Genomic DNA, 20,000 nt, shown 5'->3' with positions numbered 1-20,000 from the left:
TATTTATATATACACATAATAATTACACAGTACACACATGTATTAGGAAAACTCAATTTTTTTATGCGATTTATCGCGATTAATTGTTTGACAGCCCTACATACTTCCTACTTACTTACAAGTTTATATCATAACCGTGAATTTTGATTCGCTACGCTGCAAAAAAGTTCTTAATGAGTATTTTCGAGCTATAACATCTAAAAATCATCTGGTTTTCTTGTTAAAAAAACAAAAAAAAACAAAAAAACAACACGCTAAAACTTTACAATAAGATTCATTAGTTAACATGAACTAAGAATTAACAATGCTTCTACAGTATTAATCTTAATGTTAATTTCAGCATTTACTAATGCATTATTGTGCTTGTTAACATTAGTTAATGCACTGTGAACTAACATGAACTAACAATGAACGATTTTTATTTACTAACATCAACAAAGATTAATAAATACTGTAATGTATTGTTCATTGCTTGTTCATGTTAGTTAATACTAGTGCTGGACAACAATTAATCATGATTAATCGCATCCAAAATAAAGTTTTTGTGTACATAATATATGTGTGTGTGCTGTGTATATTCATTATGCATATATAAAGACACACATACAGTACATATTTTGTATATATTTATATTCAGATAATTCATATTATATATAAATATATTTGCTCGTGTTTAATATATAAGCATAAAATTTTTCTTAAATTTATACATGTTTGTGTGCGTATTTATATATATACGTAATAAATGTACACAGTACACACACATACATTACGCACACAAAAACTTATCTTGGATGTGATTGCAATTAATCGTTGTCCAACATTAGTCAAAATATCTGTAAAAATTAAATCAAAGATGCATTTACTAGATAAGCAAAATGACATAAGATATTTGGTCATCTTTCCGGGGGAACAAAAAAATCTAAATAAAGTGAACTTAAAACAAGTGAAATTATCTGCCAGTGGAAAATATTAAAGTAAATAGTCAATACTCAAACAATATTTTTTTTTCTTCCCCCACTGGCAGAAAATTTTACTTGTTTTATGCAAAATTACCTTTATACTAGTTTTTATTTTTCCCAGGAAACAAGTCTAAATATCTTATCTTGCTTATCTACTAAATGCATCTTGATTTAAAAAATTCTAGATTTTAGACAAAAATACTAAGTAAGACAAGGCTTTTTTTTTTTTTTTTTGCAGTGGGCTCGTGACAAATCACGGTTTGTCACACTGCAAAAAAAATTTCTTACTGAGTATTTAATTTGTCTTCTCATTTTCAAGCAACAACATCTGAAAATCATTGAAAAAATGTTTTCTATTAAAAAAAAACCATCCAAAGATAATTAAAACAAGATCAATTTACTTGAGAAGCAACGTTGCATGAGATTTTAAAACTTGTTTTCATAGATTGTCTCTTTAAAATGAGTAATATAATTGTCTTCAGTACGTTTAAGTATAAACAAGTTAAAAACAAGTCTAAAAATCTTCCAGAGCAGCAAGACAAAATACACTCACATTAAATAGACAATCTCTGAAAACAAGTCTTAATATTTTATGCAGTGTTGCTTCAAACTTTATAAAAAAAAAAAAAACAAGTTGAAAAAGAAATGCCTAAAAACTTAAGTCATATTTTTGCATAGCATTTCAATGCAGGTAAGAAAGAAATCTAAGATGATTAATAGTTTTGGTCAGTTTTCCTGAAACACAAAAACTGAATCTGTTTTGCAAAATAGCCATTTGTAACCCTGTACCACAAAACCAGTCACAAGGGTCAATTTTATGAAATTGAGATTTAAACATCAATGAAAGCTGAATAAATAAGATTTCCATTGATGTATGGTTTGTTAGGATAGGACAATATTTGGCTGGTACACAACTATTTGAAAATCTGAAATCTGAGGGTGCAAAAAAAAAAAATAACAAAAAATAAATAAAACAAAATATTGAGAAAATCGCCTTTAAAGTTGTCCAGATGAAGTTCTTAGCAATGCATATTCCTAACCAAAAATAAATTTTTGATACATTTACGGTAGGATTTACAAAATATCCTCATGGAACATGACCTTTACTTAATATCCCATGATTTTTGGCATGAAAGAAAAATCAATAATTTTGACCCATACAGCATTATTGTTAGTTATTGCTACAAATATACCCGTGCTACTTATGACTGGTTTTGTGGTCCAGGTTCACATATAGATTAGCCTCAAAGCAGACACACGCACATTAAGACACAAAACTCCAATTTTCAACAACATAGATCCTTTTCAGCGATATAAAATTAGCAAAAACAAGGCCCCAACGCGTAAGAGAAAAACTTGCCTTTCATAACCGCACGCAACAAATCACCAAAAGTTTAATTATGTGAGCATTTCAGCCGTTTCTTCTCCACAGATGCAGGGCACTGTGACACAATGCCCATTTAAAACTTTAACCTTGTCAGAGACAAACATGCCAAAACCTTAGTAATGCAAACGCCACCCACGCCTGCTGGCAGCCAAGTGTGTGTGTGTTTGTGTGTGTGTGGACAATCAGCGCCGACACAGCTGTGCTCCGCTCAAGAACTTTTTAAAAGCGTGTCAAAGTCACAGCAGACTTACTGCAACGGGCTGCCATGCCAGTGCGGCCGCCCGTCGCAAAAACCGCAGACCTATTTTCCTTAACGTTAAACATATTACTCGTGTTTCTGAGCGAAAACGCTTACTGGGAGTTCTTAAAGACTTCTGTCCTGGTGTTAAACGATTCCTTACCCAGAAAAACTCGTTTAGAGGATATGAGCCACTCCAAACCACGTTTGAACAGTTACTGACTCACTAGCTGGTTTTTATGGGGGTGCTGTGAACTCTTACGAGGCACAAAAGCAGGCTTGTAGCTGAGTCGAACACAAAGAATGACTTGTTCGCTTATCTTACGGCACGTCTCGAACAATTCATTCACTTAACGTCAACTTAATGCGCCGGTGGCTTCACCTTTCATCCCAAACACAAAGACTAATCGTTCAGGTTAGGCAAGAGGCTACAAACCAAACAAAAGCAATTTTGCACAATTCCATCTTGTAGGACTAAGTCAGATTACATGCTGGCAAACTGACGCAAAAAATAAACGCGTTTCCAAACGCTCCCAACCTTTTGTTTTCTTTCTCCGGGTGCAATTTACAGACTGCTAACCCTTTTGGTTTGCCGAGGACGATTTGTCATACCGCACGCTATTTTTTCCCAAATCCTATTCTATTCTGTAGCTTTTCTCACTGCTCGCGCATGGAATTACAATCATTATTACGGTTCACAACTAGGCTCCTCCGCCCCCGTTTTCAAGGCATTGTCAATATCCACACTGAACTAATGGACGCCGCCCAATTCTCACCGTGCTAAATATGTCATTTACGGCATATTCGGCCGTCGGAAGGCGCTCGGCGGAGGAAGTCGGGCCCATCCATTCGTCTTGCTTATGCGCTCGTAAATCTCGGACGGTTTTGGGCTCTGCCGGCGAATTGACACACACTCCTGCCTCCCGCGCTCCAGTAAATAAAAATGATAAAGGCCTGTCAATAGTTTGCATACTCCGGCTCGGCAAGCAAATCGAGCCGCCGCAGTGCCGCAGCGTTTCCATTTCCCCCGTCTGGCAGCCTCATTTCAAAACCTGATGGGAAAACATGCCACCACACACACACACGAAAACAATAAAACAACATCATCTGCCATAGAGAATCATCATTGCGTCACATCTATGACCTTATTTCATCACATATTTTGATACTGTATTCTAAAAACAGCAGATATTGACCCCTAAATAATAAAAAGTCAACAGGAAATGTCACTGAAATTAAAACTTTTTTTAAAAAGTTTTTCGGTCATTTTACATAAAGCTGAAATGAAATAAAACATAAATATTGGCTAAAAAATGTAAATAACTTAAAGTGTCAAAAAATTAAAACGCAAGTTACACACAGATATAAAAAATAAAAAATAATAAAACAAACTAAATTAAAAATGACATTATCATATTTACTCATATATTAAAATCAAGTGATTTTTATGATTGCATTTATTCAGATACTAAATTAAGCAATTTCTATGACTATATTTAATTAGATATTTTAATATACCCTTAAAAGCACCTTAAATTAGATACTGAGTCTTAAATACTAAAAAAAGTCAACATTAAAAACTCATTTTACTTTCATTATCCCACAGGTTAGTGAGAAAAATGGTATTAAGTGGAAAAAAACATGATTTTGCCCATCAAGAACAGAATGAACAGTGAAAAAAAATAAAATAAAAATGAGAAAATTTAATATTTTAATATTATACCCTTAAAAGCAGCCTCAAAGTAGATATTGAGCACTAAACACTTAGAAGTCAACATTAAATGTTGCTCACAACTCATTTCGCTTTCGTAATCTCACAGGTTAGTGAGTGAAACGACATGTAGTGGCAAAAAACATGATTTTATCTATCAAAAATTGAATGAATAGTGAAAAATATTATTACATTAGTGAAAAATAATTACATTTACACTGACATTCGAGTGAATAGTAAAAAAAATGTGCAGAACAGCCAGTGTTTTTTATGTTAATGTTTTATGTGTTATGTTATTTAAAAACTGTTTTTAGTTTTGAAATAAAGCTAAAATTATATAGAATATAAATATTAAATAAATTTAAACTTATGTTATGTTACTTAAAAATGGGTTTCAGTCATTTGGGAAAAAAAAAAAAAAAAAAAGCTAAAATGAAAACAGAATAAAAATATTAGATGGAAAAAAAAAAAAAAAACTTATTAAAAATTTTACCTTTGGCAACAAACTGAAACAAACTACTTTAAGTTTAAAACTTAAAAAAACAACAGGTTGTGTTGTGTTTCACATATGCCATGCATATTTCATTATTTAAGAACCTGCACAATAAAAATAAACAAATAAATAAATAAATGTTTAAGTAATAAAATGTACAAATAAAACTTAAATTAAAAAAAATATATATAGCTACATTGAAATATAAATATATAAAAACACATTAATAAAAATGACAAAAGCACAACAAATGAAAACAAACTGAAAGTTTAAAAAAAAAAAAAAAAAAAAAAAAAAAAGTACAGAAATAATACTAAAAAGACACTGGCATCAGGGGACGGAATGAAAAAGTGTGAGTGATTGTTGACGCAGCTAATAAGAAAAGTAAGGAAAGATTACAATAAGAAGCACATTTTTGTGAATAACCGATGAATCATTCACAAAACCATAAACGTGCATTAAGGAAGCAAACGGACCCAAATGTGATTCACGTTCGATCCGCTGCGACTCCCTGCGCACGCTTCCTGCCAAGCGCTCACGCCAAATAGCCTACGTTCATCTCGTGCGGCGCGTCACCGGACCTGCGCTTCGTGATACATTTCAACCTGTTTGACTTCAGGATCTTCTGGTTCTCGCACCCACTGGCGTTCATTTCTCGCCAGGGCGGCTGAAGGGTGAGACCGAGATGGGCGAGGCGTTGGATCAACAACAGCGATTCACACGGGGCACGAAGGGCCTGTGCGAGCATGTGCAGCCCCTGAAGGAGCCTGCGTTTGTTTTGTTTACCTAAAGATGGCCCGTTTGAGCGGGGAAGGTTAAACTCTCGCCGTCCTGTTCTTCATAGCTCATTAGAGCCGGCGAGCAGACGGAAGGCAGGGGCGGAGGAGGAGAAAGAGGAGGTGTGTATGTGTGTGTGTGTGTAAGTCTATCCAGCACATGGGTCCCAGAAGGGGGAGCTGCAGCAGGAAATGGTGGATAAGTGGTGACCCGGGTTTGCTTTTGAAACTGATCGTCAGGAGCACAGCTGCTAGCTCGGCTCCGTGGTCAGGTTAACCACGCTTAGACAAAGAGAAGAAAAACAAGAGAAAAGGGAAATAACAGCCCCTCCGTCACAGCCCGCTGTATCATCATCAAACGTGCCGTGCCGGCTCCTCCTCTACACGCTCACAGCTGGGCTCTTTAAAGAGAGAGCTCGCCCACAGATTTAAATCACGTGATTATTTACCCACCCTCTGTGTTTTGTTTTTTCCTTTGTGAAAGACTACAGGAAATATTAAGCAGAATGTTAAAGCTGCTCTTTTACATACAATAAAGTAGTACAAAGAGCAGGCGAAAGAAAGAGTGACGACCTTTAGTAGCAGGTGAATTAACTAATGCATCTTACACATAGAATTAATCCAGTATATGAATAGAGAATCTTAACTCTTAAGTTAAATCATAAGTTACACACTAGTCAGAATGTGTTAGTCACATCATGAATGTGTTCTCACTGCAACAACACATGAAAACAGACAGGAATAATCTAAAACTAAGAATATACATATAGAGTATATTCTTAGCAATAGCCAACAATAAATTACATGGGTCAAAATGATCGATTTTTCTTTTATGCCAAAAATCATTATGGTGTTATGTTACGATCATGTTCCATGAAGACACTGTGTAAATTTCCTACTGTAAATATCTTAATTTTATAACTTAATTTTTGATTAGTAATATGCATTGCAAAGAACTTCATTTGGACAACTTTAAAGACGATTTTCTCAATATTTAGATTTTTTTGCACTGTCAGATTCCAGATTTTCAAATAGTTGTATCTCGGCCAAATATTGTCCTATTCTAACAAACCATATATCAATGGAAAGCTTATTTATTTTAAAAAAATTGATCATTATGACTGGCTTTGTAGTCCAGGGTCACCTTTTTTTAGTCAGTTCAAATCAGATCAAATTAGAGCTGCAAAACAATTTGTCGCTATTAATCAATTCAACAACACATGAAAACAGACATGAATAATTTAAAACAAATAATTTACATATATAGTATATTTATTGCACTGTATGGGTCAAAATGATCGATTTTTATTTTATGCCAAAAATCATTAGGATATTAAGATCATGTTCCATGAAGATATTTTGTAAATTTCCTACCTTAAATATCTCGAAAGTTAATTTTTAATTAGTAATATGCACTGCCAAGAACTTCATTTGGACAATATTAAAGGCAATTTTCTCAATATTTAGAATTTTTTGCATCCTCAGATTCTAGATTTTCAAATCTAGAATTTCAAACTATCCAAACAAACATACATCAATGGAAAGCTTATTTATTTTTTAAAAAATGACCCTTATGACTGGTTTTGTGGTCCAGGATCACATTTGTTATTTTTGTCAGTTAAAATTTAAAAATAGATCAAAACAATTAGTCTCGATTAATCTATTCAAAATGAAAGTTTATGTTTGCATACTATATGTGTGTGTACTGTGTATATTTATCATTTATATACAAACACACACATACATGTATATATTCCCAAAAAAAAAAAAATTTGTATGTGAACACTTGTATATAATTCATATAATATATAAATAGAAATATTTTACATATAAATACATATTTTTCCTTAATATATACATGTATATGTATTTTTATATACACATAAGTATACACAGTACACACACATATAGTATGTAAACAAACGTATATTTTAAATCAATTATTCACGACTAATCGTTTTGCAGCTTATCAAACTGACTAAAACAAATGAATATGACATGATGAAAATTAAGTGTGTAACATTTTTTGAAACAACTCTTTTTATGCTCAAGGCTGCAGTTATTTAATAAAAATACAGTAACATCTGTAATATTGTTATTATTTAATATAACTGTCTTCTGTTTGAATGGATTTTAAAATTGAATTTATTTCTGCGATGCAAAGCTGAATTTTCAGTCTTCAGTGTCACATGATCCTTCAGAAATCATTTTAATATGCCAATTCGCTGCTTAAGAAACTCTCTTATCAACAGTGTTGACTATATTTAATATTTTTATGGAAACCATGAATATACAGTCAAAAAGAACAGCATTTATTTGAAATAGAAATCATTATAAATGTTTTTACTGTCACTTTTGACCAATTTAACGCACACTTGCTGAACAAAATAATACTTTTTATTTAAATCTTACCGATTTCAATCATTTTAACATCACCGTAATGGATATTTTCATCAAAATAACAAAAACTACAACTAGAAAAAAAAAATTACGATCTGCTCAAACATCAAAATATGTGACCCTGGACCACAATACCAGGCATAAGAGACAATTTTTTGGAATAAAAAAAATCTAAATATTGAGAAAATTGCCTTTAAAGTTGTCCAAATGGAGTTCTTAGCAATGCATATTACTAATCAAAGATAAAGTGATATATTTACAGTAGGAAATGTACAAAATATCTTCATGGAACATGATCTTTACTTAATATGGTAATGATTTTTGGCATAAAAGAAAAATGGATCATTTGACCCATACAATGCGTTGTTGGCTATTGCTACAAATATACCCGTGCTGCTTATGACTGGTTTTGTGGTCCAAGGTCACGTATAAATATGAGCATGGGCAAAACAGAAGCAGCAGAATTTCGTCTGTTCTTGAGAAATAAATGATCATGTATCTTCAGAAGATAATATAGTGATTTTTACGGTGCTTTTTGTCATTTTCGGAGCTTGAGCATAAGTAAATGCTGACAAAACAAAGCAGAGCGAATCTTAGGGTCAAGTTTTGCAATGTTGAATGTTTACATCCCTCTATAGACTCTACATGTCAAAGCCTGCAGCACTTTACCAATCTAGAGGCCTTTGAGCAACCCAAAACACACAAAATGGTTGCTTTAGCATACCAAAAGCGGCACAAGCGCTCGAAACGCTCTTCGTCCCCTTGAAAGACACACAAAGACATTAGCAGAGAGCGGCGCACCAATCAAGCAGCGAGCGCCAATCTAAATCTCCTTATGAGCAATAGTTAGCTTTTAATGTGAGCTTAAAGGTCTCATTCATCACCGCGCCGTTTCCAGGTCTCAGCCGCGGCCTAGATAATGAAGACCGATCGGGCCCTCGTCGAAAAAGAAGAGGAGGGTTCGGGACAAACAACCCGCTCGCAAGTCAACATATGGAGCGCGAGAGGTCGCGAGATCCGCCGGCCCGTTCCCCTGCGATGCCCACCCGGTTCGTGCGTCAGCGCGCTTCGGGGTTTCCGTCCAAATCCAGATCCGCTGCCAGTGTCTCGCTGTAGCCTGGATTAGGGACAGGACAGGCAATCTGGCTTTTGAGGTAATTCCCTGCGTTCGGGTCCAACGCGGTGAGAACGGGAATACTAGAGAGCCTTTTTATAGGGCCCGGTGCCGTATGGACCTGCGGTGAGCCCTGATGGCTGCTGCAAACGCAGGCCAGGAGAACTTGGGGCCGGGCGTAGAGGCGTGTAATGGAAAACAAACAGAGCGGAGAGAGTCCTCGGTATCCCTGCCCCCACAAAGTCGACTCCTCGCCCCCCTCTTCCTCACCCTCGGTGAAGGTTAATGGTGCTGGAGGAATACAGATCAGCGCAAGATGGATGAAGAGGTGCTGGAAAACTCTCCCGCAGGTCTGGAGTCTAGAGATTAACTAAATATTAACTAACAAAAAAACCCATACAGCTGCGGCCCTAAAAGCAATTAAAGACGCTCGCTCCTCCATCAAACGCCTCCCTATGAAACAAACCAGAGAATGAGCTAATAATATTTAGACTTCCCATGCTCCTTGCCCGAGTGCATGTTGAAGGTTAGTACAGAAAAGCTCTTAAAGGGGAAGTGCGTTTCCGTGCCGTGTTCAGAATAGCATACTGCAGGATATGCCTTTTATGTTCGACAATGTAAAAAATACAGTACAAAATCTGAAATATTTTTACAATTTAAAAGAACCATTTTCTATGTGAACATATTTTAAAATTAAATTTATTCCTGTGATGCAAAACAAAATTTTCAGCATCATTACTCCAGTGTTCAGTGTCACATGATCCTTCAGAAATCATTCTAATATGCCGACTTGCTGCAAGAAACTTTTCTTATGATTTAGGATAAAAGCTGTTTTTGCCAATTAATATATTTGTGGAAACTATCATACACTACTATTGAAAAGTCTGGGGTGTAAAAATAGATACAAAATTAACACTGATTAAATTGATCAAATGTGACAGTGAAGACATTTGTAATGTTTTAAAAGATTTACATTTCAAATAAATGTTATTTTGAACTTTTTTTAGTCAAAGAATCATGAAAAAGGCACAAAGATATTAAGCAGCAAAAACTGAGCATAAATAATATTTTTCAAGAGACGAATTAGTCACATGGCGAATTGCAATATTGTTAATATTGGTAAACGCAACAGCTGACATGAAATAAAATGAAAAGAATTTCTTAATGTAGGCTAATGTTTACATTTATATTTAGATTATTTCAACCTGTGTCAATGAATAGTAATCTATTATAAACAATTATGAATTAACAATGCAAAAAATATCACAAATACAATGACTGAAAATAAAAAACAATTACAAATATTCAGTTTTAGATCATGACATCCAATTACTATTTAGTTCCATATGTTAAATAAATACAATTTTTGTTCATTGTTAATTCATAATATCCAGTGCATTAACTAAACTAAACCATATTGTGTTGCCAAGTGTCAACTAAACACATAATAAGCGGAGGTCTGTTTCTACAGGATTTGCCTTTTATGCTCATCGAGGTAAAAAGTATATTTTAAAAATCTGAAATATTTTTACAATTTAAAGGAACCGTTTTCTATTTGAATATATTTTTAAATTAAATTTATTCCTATGATGCAGTGCTGAATTTTCAGCATCGTTACTCCAGTCTTCAGTGTCACATGATCCTTCAGAAATCATTCTAATATGCTGAATTAATGCTCAAGAAATTTCTTCTGTTATCTAAGCTGAAAACTGCTTTTTAATATTTAACATGTTTATGGAAACTGTAATAAACTACCACTGAAAGGTTTGGGATTAGAAAGAATAAAAATAAATAAATTAACACATATTCAGCAATGACGCATTAAATTGATCAAAAGCAACAGTAGAGAAATTAATAACGTTTCAAAAGATTTATAATTCAAATAAATGCTATTTTGAACTTTTTTTTTAAATCAAAGAAGCTGCAAAAACTGAGCATAAAATTTTTTTTTCAAAAACAATTTGATTTTCCCTGCAAAAAGACATTTTTACACAAATGTGAAAGAAAAAAATTATAAATAATATTTTCAAGAAGAGAATCTGATGCCATGCTAAATTTTAATATGGTTAATCTTATAGTTTAGTTCCATATGTTAAGTAAATAAATACAATTTTAGTTCACTGTTAGTTCATGATATCCAATGCATTAACATATTGCATAAATCATATTGCGTTGCCAAGTGTTAACTAAACACTCAATAAGCTGATGTCACGTGTCAAGTGCATCATACTACTAGCACAAATGTTTATTTTATTGCATAATGCATCTACAGTATACAGTAAGCACTAGGTTTTCCACTTGAAGGGTTCAAAAAAAAAAAAAAAAAAAAAAAAAAAAAAAGTCCAAAATATTTTTTCTCAGTCTCGGGTCTTAAAGCTACACAAGCTTAGTTAGAGATTCAAAGCCTCTCAAAGACAACTAAAGCATAACCTTTTGAAACGGCCGACCGTGGCCTCTGGTTCACGTGCTTGAACTCTCTTCTTTGACTCAATACGACTCCAGAATCACTGCCACATGAATAAAAATTGATTCTGTACAAATAGCATTGAATTCCATTTGCATTTAAAGCAATGCTGATAAACAGCCAATGAATGTGCAGGAAAACACGTCAACAGATTTTTTCAATACATTAAATGCATCGCTTACTGCCATGCGTTTGAATGATCAGACATTATCTTTAGCTGAACGTATTGATTCAGACAATGAAGGGAAACAATAACAGGGAGAGACGGTGAATGAGGGCGAGGTGTCTTCATTCAGGCCTGAATGCAATCCAAAATAATCTCACACTGTCTACAAACACCTACAGCTTCAATGTTTTCACAGACGAGGGCTTTAGCGCTGCACGTCAGCACAAGAAACTCTGGAGAAAATGCACTATAACCTCTAAGATTACTAATAACTCAGAGACTCAAAAGGTATTCGCCAGAGAGTCAAACTTAATGCAACAACACCATATGCACAGATGGAGCGCATATGCATGTGAAACTGAAGAGTGAATGCTGTGACACTAGGTTAATGTTCATTTTTTCCATTCACAATTTTCATATTTCATGCTGTGTAAACTAACATCAGTGTATTATAAACAAACAAGTAACAATGCAAACCACCAAAAATAAATATTACAAATTAAAACCATTGTGGTGGGTTTGTTTTGGTGTTGGTTGAGTGGGTGTTTTTTTTTCCCCCCACCTTATTTATTATTATTTTAATATAGAGAACGTATAGGATTTATCCATATTAAAATGTATAGTGAATGGATAAATTAATACCTAAAGAAATTACAACTATTAAAATTCTTCACAATTCCTAATGCATTACCAAATGTTAATCTATAGAACTAAGTAAATAAATAAATAAATAAATAAATAAATACTGTTCATTGCTGATCGTATATGCATCTTAAATCTCAAAAACAATATTACAATATGGTTAATTTTAGTTAAATGTAATATTTAAAAATTTAAAGCATTTATTAATATAGGTTTGTTATTTTCTTCATTCACAATTTTAATAATATTTAATATTACAATATGGTAATATTAGTTAAATGTAAGATTTACAAGAAATAATTAAAAGCATTTATTAATTTAGGTTTTTTTCCATTCACAACTTTAATAATATTTAATATTACTATGTGGTTAATATTAGTTAAATGTAATATTTACATGAAATAAAACACTAAAAGCATTTATTAATCTAGGTTTGTTACTTTTCATTCACAAATTTCACAATATTTCTAGCCATATAAATTAACATTAATGTATTATTAACCAAAACGAATTGCAAAATATTGTAAATGCAAAATAACACGTATAAATAAACATTACTTTTTTAAATTATTATTTTTCCCATGTTGGTTTATGCAAGCCAATGACTTAAATAACTGTAACATAACTAACTACATAAATAATTAATAATTGTAAAAAATATATATTAGTAGGCAGTGACATTTTGCAATATTGTAAATGTTAGTTAATACAATGACATTATTAAATCAATTTCATTATTAATCATTATTAATTATTATCAATAAATGTCATTACTCATTATTAAACAAAATAAATGGCATTTATTAATCTAGATCTAATCTAAATGTTAATTGTTTTTCATTCACAAATTTTATATTTTATTTTTTTATTATTTCAAGTAGCATGAATTAAAATTAAGGCACTATTAAAAAAATGCAAAATACCATAAATAAGCATTATAAAAATTCATTTATTTATTAATAGTTCTTCATGTATGCATGCTAAACTTTTCACTATGACACTGAAAAACTATTGAAATTTTAAACAGAACTCGATTCCTGAACTGGAACATCAAAAATAGTGAGGAAAAAATGCAAACGTTTGCAAAGCTGCAATGCAGATCTTTTTCTTTCCTAAACCAGTTTCAAAATCTTCAGTTGGAACCATGTTTGACCGTTGGTGAGATCTAAGATAGCCACGTTATTCATTTAAAGAGGGCCCAGGGCCTTGTGACCAAACTCCACCCGTCCAGGGCACTGGATGCGGCTCAAGTATGTGGATGCTGGGAAGCGGCACACATTCCAGTCAATCACGCTCTGAAATGCATTTGCGAGTGGCAACTGAGTAACATCCTTACTTGACGCTACAAAATCATACAGGGAGAAACAAGAAGGGTGGCTATTAAATAATGATCTAAGGCCAACCTGTCGTTGCTCTGTGATCCTGAGGAAGAGAGGAAGCTCTACGAAGTCAACCTCCTTGATCCTCTTCAGATACTTGACCGTGATGCAGCTCTCGGACTGAAGTGCGTGCAGATATTACCATACCGAGAAACACTACAATCCTGCAGAACAAGGTCAGACACTACAGAAAATCACTGCCGACTGCTTACTGTATGCACTTCATTTATCTCACAAAGGAGTTTGAGACACAAGTGTTTTACTACAGCTGCACACCCATTTTACCAGGGTAAAATCTCTAGAATCTCAAGCAACAATAAAACTGTTCAAAGTTCAATATTTAGTTAAATCTACTATATTAAAAATTTGGATATCAATTGTGTAGTCACAGGTCTGAATCCAGATCATCACAACAAAAATTAGAGACTGAAATGTTCACCTTATAGAACAAAAATTGACTTTTTGGCAGTTTTAGGGTATTTTGACACATATTAAATTAAAGCATTGCAAATTTATTAAACATTTCTGATTCTTACAATGACAAATTATGGAAATCAAATCAAAAGCTCACTTATATTGATCATAATTTACACTGAGAAATTTAATTGAAACATTTTGATGCCTATTAAAGTAAAATAAAGCACCACAAATTCAAAAACACTATTTTGAAAAAACTAAAAAATCCAAATAGAAACTCACTGATACCGACCACAAACATGTTTTCACTGTGAATGTTGATTTTAACATTTTAGTGTCTATATTAAAATAAAGCACTGCAAATTCATTAAACACTTTTAATTAAAAAAAAAAAAAAAAAAAAAAACATAAAAAACAAATTAGAAGCTCATTTATATTGATCATAATTTAGTTTTCATTGTGATTTTTAGTTTGAACATTATGATGTCTACTAAAATAAAGCACTGCAAATAAATAAAACGTGATTTAATAAAAAAAAAAAAAAAACAGAAGCGCATTTATATTGATCATAATTATTTTCTTTGTGAATTTTTATTTCAACATTTAAATTTCTATTAAAATTAAATAAAGCACTGGAGATTCATAAAACACTTGTGATTTTTCATTTAAAAAAAAAAAAAAAAAAAAAAAAAAAAAAAAAAAAAAAAAAAAAAAATCACAAATCAAATCAGAAGCTCTTTTATATTGATCAATCATTTTCATTGTGAATTTTATTTTTATCATTTTGCTGTCTATTAAAATAAAATAAAGCACTGAAAATAAAAAAAAACCTTTATATTGATTTTTTAACATTTTTATTTATTTAATTTTTTTTTAAAAAACCTAATTCATAAAACATTTCTTGATTCTTATACTGACAAATCATGTAAATCAATTTTCATTGTGAATTTTCTTCTTTTTTCTTGTGAATTCTTAAAACTAACCAGAGAAATCAAATTAGAAGCTCATTGATTTTAACTTTTACAAGCTTGCCAGAAAATATCACTAATTTAGTCAGTTTATAAAGCAAAACTACATTGCCCACCATTCTCTGTGCTAAAACGAGAACACTAAAACACAAAGCATCGATTACACACCTAATGCCTCTTTTTTTTCTACTATAAAAGCTTCCTATCTTCATTGTACAAGTGAAAAGACAGAAAGAAATATGAAGATGCCCAGCAAGTCCACTTTATTCTGACCAACATCACTTAAATGCACATCACATCATTATGCATTACAACATCTAATCTCATAAGAACAAACTTCTGCAGAGAATGGATGAGCACAGGAGCTTGTTCAACGCCACAATACTCCATCTTTGCTTCGATGAACACAAAGAATCAAGTCAAACTAGCAACTTGAACTGCTAGTTTATAATTGCTGCAGGTTTCCAGTTTGGCTGAAATCGAGTGCTTTGGGTCACAGAAGTAGTTTGGAATGTAACATTCAGGCTAAACTTCACGATGAAGTCAAAACGCAGTTCGTTACGATGTGATATTTCACAACGTAGCTCTCCAAATCTCCAAAACAGACTGAATTCCACAAGAATGAATCGCTGGGCTTTTATTTGACTGGTAAAGCTGGTAATAAAGCTCTGGTAGACTTGCCTAAACAACCCTTTTAACTGAAGCATGTGACGTGTGTGAAGAGAACTACAGTCTAATATTATAGCAGACCCTGCAGCAGAGAGCAGAGCTTACGCCCTCCACCACAAACTACATCAAAGGGCATTGTGGGTGGAGCGCTAACTTTCAATACATGGTGCAAATCTGTAGGCTTACTGTCAATCTGACTTCTCAAAGCTGCTGTGGAAAATGTAGCGTTTTTGGCCAGACATATGATCTGATTTAATGCTGATCTAAAATAATATTAGACAAACCGCACTAACATACAAAACAATATGCAGCATTTCTGACACATTATCTGCATTTGTAAAAGAATGTTAGCTTACAGTTTGCGACCCTGGACCACAAAACCAGTCATAAGTAGCACGGGTATATTTGTAGCAATAGCCAACAATACATTGTATGGGTCTAAATAATTGATTCATTTATGCCAAAAACCATTAGGATATTAAGTAAAGATTATGTTCCATGAAGATATTTTGTAAATCTTTCTACCGTAAATACATCAAAACTTAATTTTTGATTAGTAATATGCATTGCTAAGAACTTCATTTGGACAACTTTAAAAGCGATTTTCTCAATATTTTGATTTTTTTAAACCCTCAGATTCCAGATTTTTAAATATTGTCCTATCCTAACAAACCATACATCAATGGAAAGCTTATTTATTCAGCTTTCAGATGACGTATAAATCTCAATTTCAAAAACTGACCCTTATGACTGGTACAGGGTCACATTTATGAAATAATGCAATCTATTTTTTTTAAGGTATGATGTAAAACAGAACTTATTATAATATACTTTTCAAATTGTAGTATGCATTTCAAATAGTTAGGCATCTTAGAATTAAACTTATTTTGCATTTTTAAAAAAGGACCTAATTTTTTAGCAGTCTCATTAAATAGGAAACAGATGTTGAAAACTATGACTGATATTACTTCAGGTTCAGCTGAATATAAAGGCAACCACATTGCATTTTGGAACAGAGTGGAGCATTTTATGCTTATGTTTTGTTTTTTTTTAATAGTATGTGAAACATAAAACATTATTTACCAAACTCTTCAAATTAACTGCATTTCAAATAGTATACCGTCTTAAAATTAAACTGTTATTTGGCATTTCTAATCCAATTCTGAGTAAAAATTGACTTTACATTGTATGGTTCAAAATGATCAATTTTCCTTTAATGCCAAAAATCATTAGGATATTAAGTAAAGATGATGTTTGATAAAGATATTTTGTAAATTTCATACCGTAAATATATAAAAAGGTAATTTTTGATTAGTAATATGCATTCCTAAGACCCTCAGATTCCAGATTTTCAAATAGTTGCATCTCAGCCAAATATTGTCCTATCCTAACAAAATTGATCCTTAAAACTGGTTTTGTGGTCCAGGGTCACATATTACTAGGTTCAGCTGAATATCAAGTTGACCACATTGCATTGTGAGCATTCTATGCATATACATACATATTTCAACACTCAATTTCTTCAGGTACTTGCCATTTCTTTGTAATTATTTCTAACATTTACTAGGTTTCTGAGTGAAAAATGAGAAAAATTAAGACCTTCTTGAAGGTCTCCTTCTCCGAAACATCTCAAATGTGTGTTAGGAAGGAGGACAAATCATCAGCGCTTTTACAGACGTGTCATGCATCTTATAAAGCATCATAAAGCAATTACACAGACACACTGACCTCGAATCTACCAAAAGAGAAGCTCTGATGCCTTTAAACGCTGAGCTGCGCTCTCTTCCACATGGCATTTCTGACAGCCCGAAAAGCAACAGCCTCATGCAAGATTTAAGTTGTACATCTTAAATTTTGCACTTCTGTGTATGAATGGCAGAAATGTTAACGCAGGCATAAGGCTTTTCTTTCCACTGGCTCAGTGAGCCGGAACACACATTAGGGCATGTGCAGCGCTCCTGTTTTTCATTTTTCATACACACAAGCACACATGCTTTCTGGGTTAATAAGGCTGATGGAAGTGCGCGTCTCCTCTGATGCGAGATCAATAAACAAATCAGTTTATTCTGTCCCGTTATATCATTACGCCGCTATGACACCGTCTTCTTCATCTGATCAATACACCCTCTGGGACTCGCATATGCTTCTGCCATTAACATCCACAATGCTAGAATTTCAAAAAACAGACAGTATTTCCGAGAACATGCCGCGAAACGTACTGAGTCGAGCTATAATAATGGAAAATGACATCAGTGGGTCGCTTTGAGATTTAACTGTCAAGTTATTACAACAACTGAAAGTACTGACATATAGCATGCAGACTTATGATCTTTGCCTCGGCGCTGCCTCGGTATTGTTATTACACATCAAACGGCACACCACCGACATGCATCACATGGTATTTGTGGTTAATTCCGATTGATCTTTAACAGCTGAGCGTATTGGCAAACATATCGCAAGCAAAAGGCAGATTATAAGCTAATAGGATCACCGATCGGCAGCCTAATAAAAGTCATAACAGATGGAAACACGACGCACGGCTGGAAAGAAGGGGGTTGAACTTGAACCCGGTGACCTTTCGGCCTCTGCGTGATCGATACGACGCAAGCCACAGTGACAGAAGCATAAGAGCTGCTAATAAATATATAACTTCCAGTGGGTTTACAATTGCAGCCCAGAGCTATAACGCCTGTTTTCCACAGCAGTGTGCTTCGACTAAAATCATTTGAAAACACACACACACACTTTCCCTCAAGATCAGTGCTGCATGTACAATCCACACATCCTGTAACGCGATAAACATTCCCTGCGTGCATTAAAAGAGGAGGGCTGCTCGGATGCCCTTGGTATGTAAATATAGAGCATCGTGGCCAACTGCCAGCCGAGGGACGCCACGGCCATATTTATGAGAAATATATCGCTTTATTGCATCCCCTCCCCCCTGCATGTGACCGAAAGGAAAACAAATTCCTGTCCTGAATTCAGTCTCGGCTCGTTCGTCACGGTGAGCTCTACCTATCGGGGCTAATCCGGGTCTGCTGGAAGCAACCCCCCCGGCCCTGCCTGCGTCGCAAGATTGCATCTTTTATTTATCGCCGCTTGGCTTTATTTTTGCAGAGCATTCCATACTGGGATGCAATCAGCCAAGAAACCCTCCCCGTGCGCGCAGGCTTGTCATTTCCCATCGCTGGAGCTCGGAATGAGGCGCACACAAAGGGAAAAAGCAGAATCAAAAGCAGAGAGCTCCACGTAGCCTGTTGGAAAAAGGGCAAGAGCCCTTGATCTTCCAAGACAGCCAGTCCGTTCGAGAGGCTCCGGGCAGGGAAGACACACATGGGCCAGTGTGTGCGCTTTCCTGAGAGCGCAAACCCATTTTGGCTGAAGGGTGAGGGCAGAGAGCCCAGCTGAGGCACCTCTTCTCTACGTGGAGGAGGAGGGGGGGGACGGCCGTGCAGAAAATTACGCTCGCTGATTGCATTACAATTCGAATTAAGCGAAGGCACTAATGTGATTAAAATCTTGAATTGTTTCCAAAGGGCGGAGAGCCACGGAATCAATTGCGGGGACTTTAAAAACAAAGGTGGATAAAGTTGCAACACGACAAAGCGGCTGAATCACTACATGCCAGAGCTGAACGTCGCGTTCGCAGCTACTTTGACAATTTCGCGGCGCACGCTGACGTCACGAGGGTCAGCCGGAACGTATGCATATTATTAGGGGGCATTTAAAAAGAAATCGAGGCGCTGCGTCTTTAAATCGCCATTCCTCCCACCCCTTTCCCAAATCTTTTCCATTTAACAAGCAGTGAAAGAAAATAAAAAGCCGCTTTTGTTTCCCGTCCTTTCGGAGGGTGACAGAAAGCTGAAAAGACACAAACGAACATGAAAATGGGAACAAAGTGCCAATTTCAATAGGGATGCCTGACGGCTATTTGATATGCGCACCCACTAAACACAAAACCAGCAGTGTTTCAGAGTCTTGTTTGCAACAACAACAAATATTCGCGTATATTCCTGCTATTTTCGTTGACATGACAGCTCTACATCCAGCAGTTGGTCGACTTACTACGCCAATAACCCCCCCTCACGCTTTCACTTCAGAAAAATAAACAGAGCGGACAAGCTTCGGAAGATTTGACGTTTCAAGCGCTTTACGACAAAATACACGACTGATACGTCGCCACATCGACTGAAGCTGAAGTACAAAACAAGTCC

General features: G+C 34.4%; 1 protein-coding gene across 1 annotated transcript in view; it reads right to left on the bottom strand.

The window, feature by feature from the left end:
- Positions 1 to 20,000, bottom strand: part of zswim6 (zinc finger, SWIM-type containing 6) — a 100,945-nt gene that overhangs the window by 80,032 nt on the left and 913 nt on the right. The window lies entirely within an intron of this gene.

The sequence above is a fragment of the Labeo rohita genome, chromosome 10 (genome assembly GCF_022985175.1).
Source record: "Labeo rohita strain BAU-BD-2019 chromosome 10, IGBB_LRoh.1.0, whole genome shotgun sequence".
NCBI classification, from domain to species: domain Eukaryota; kingdom Metazoa; phylum Chordata; class Actinopteri; order Cypriniformes; family Cyprinidae; genus Labeo; species Labeo rohita.
The sequence above is the reverse complement of the archived record's forward strand: the minus strand, read 5'-3'. Positions and strand labels throughout refer to the sequence as shown.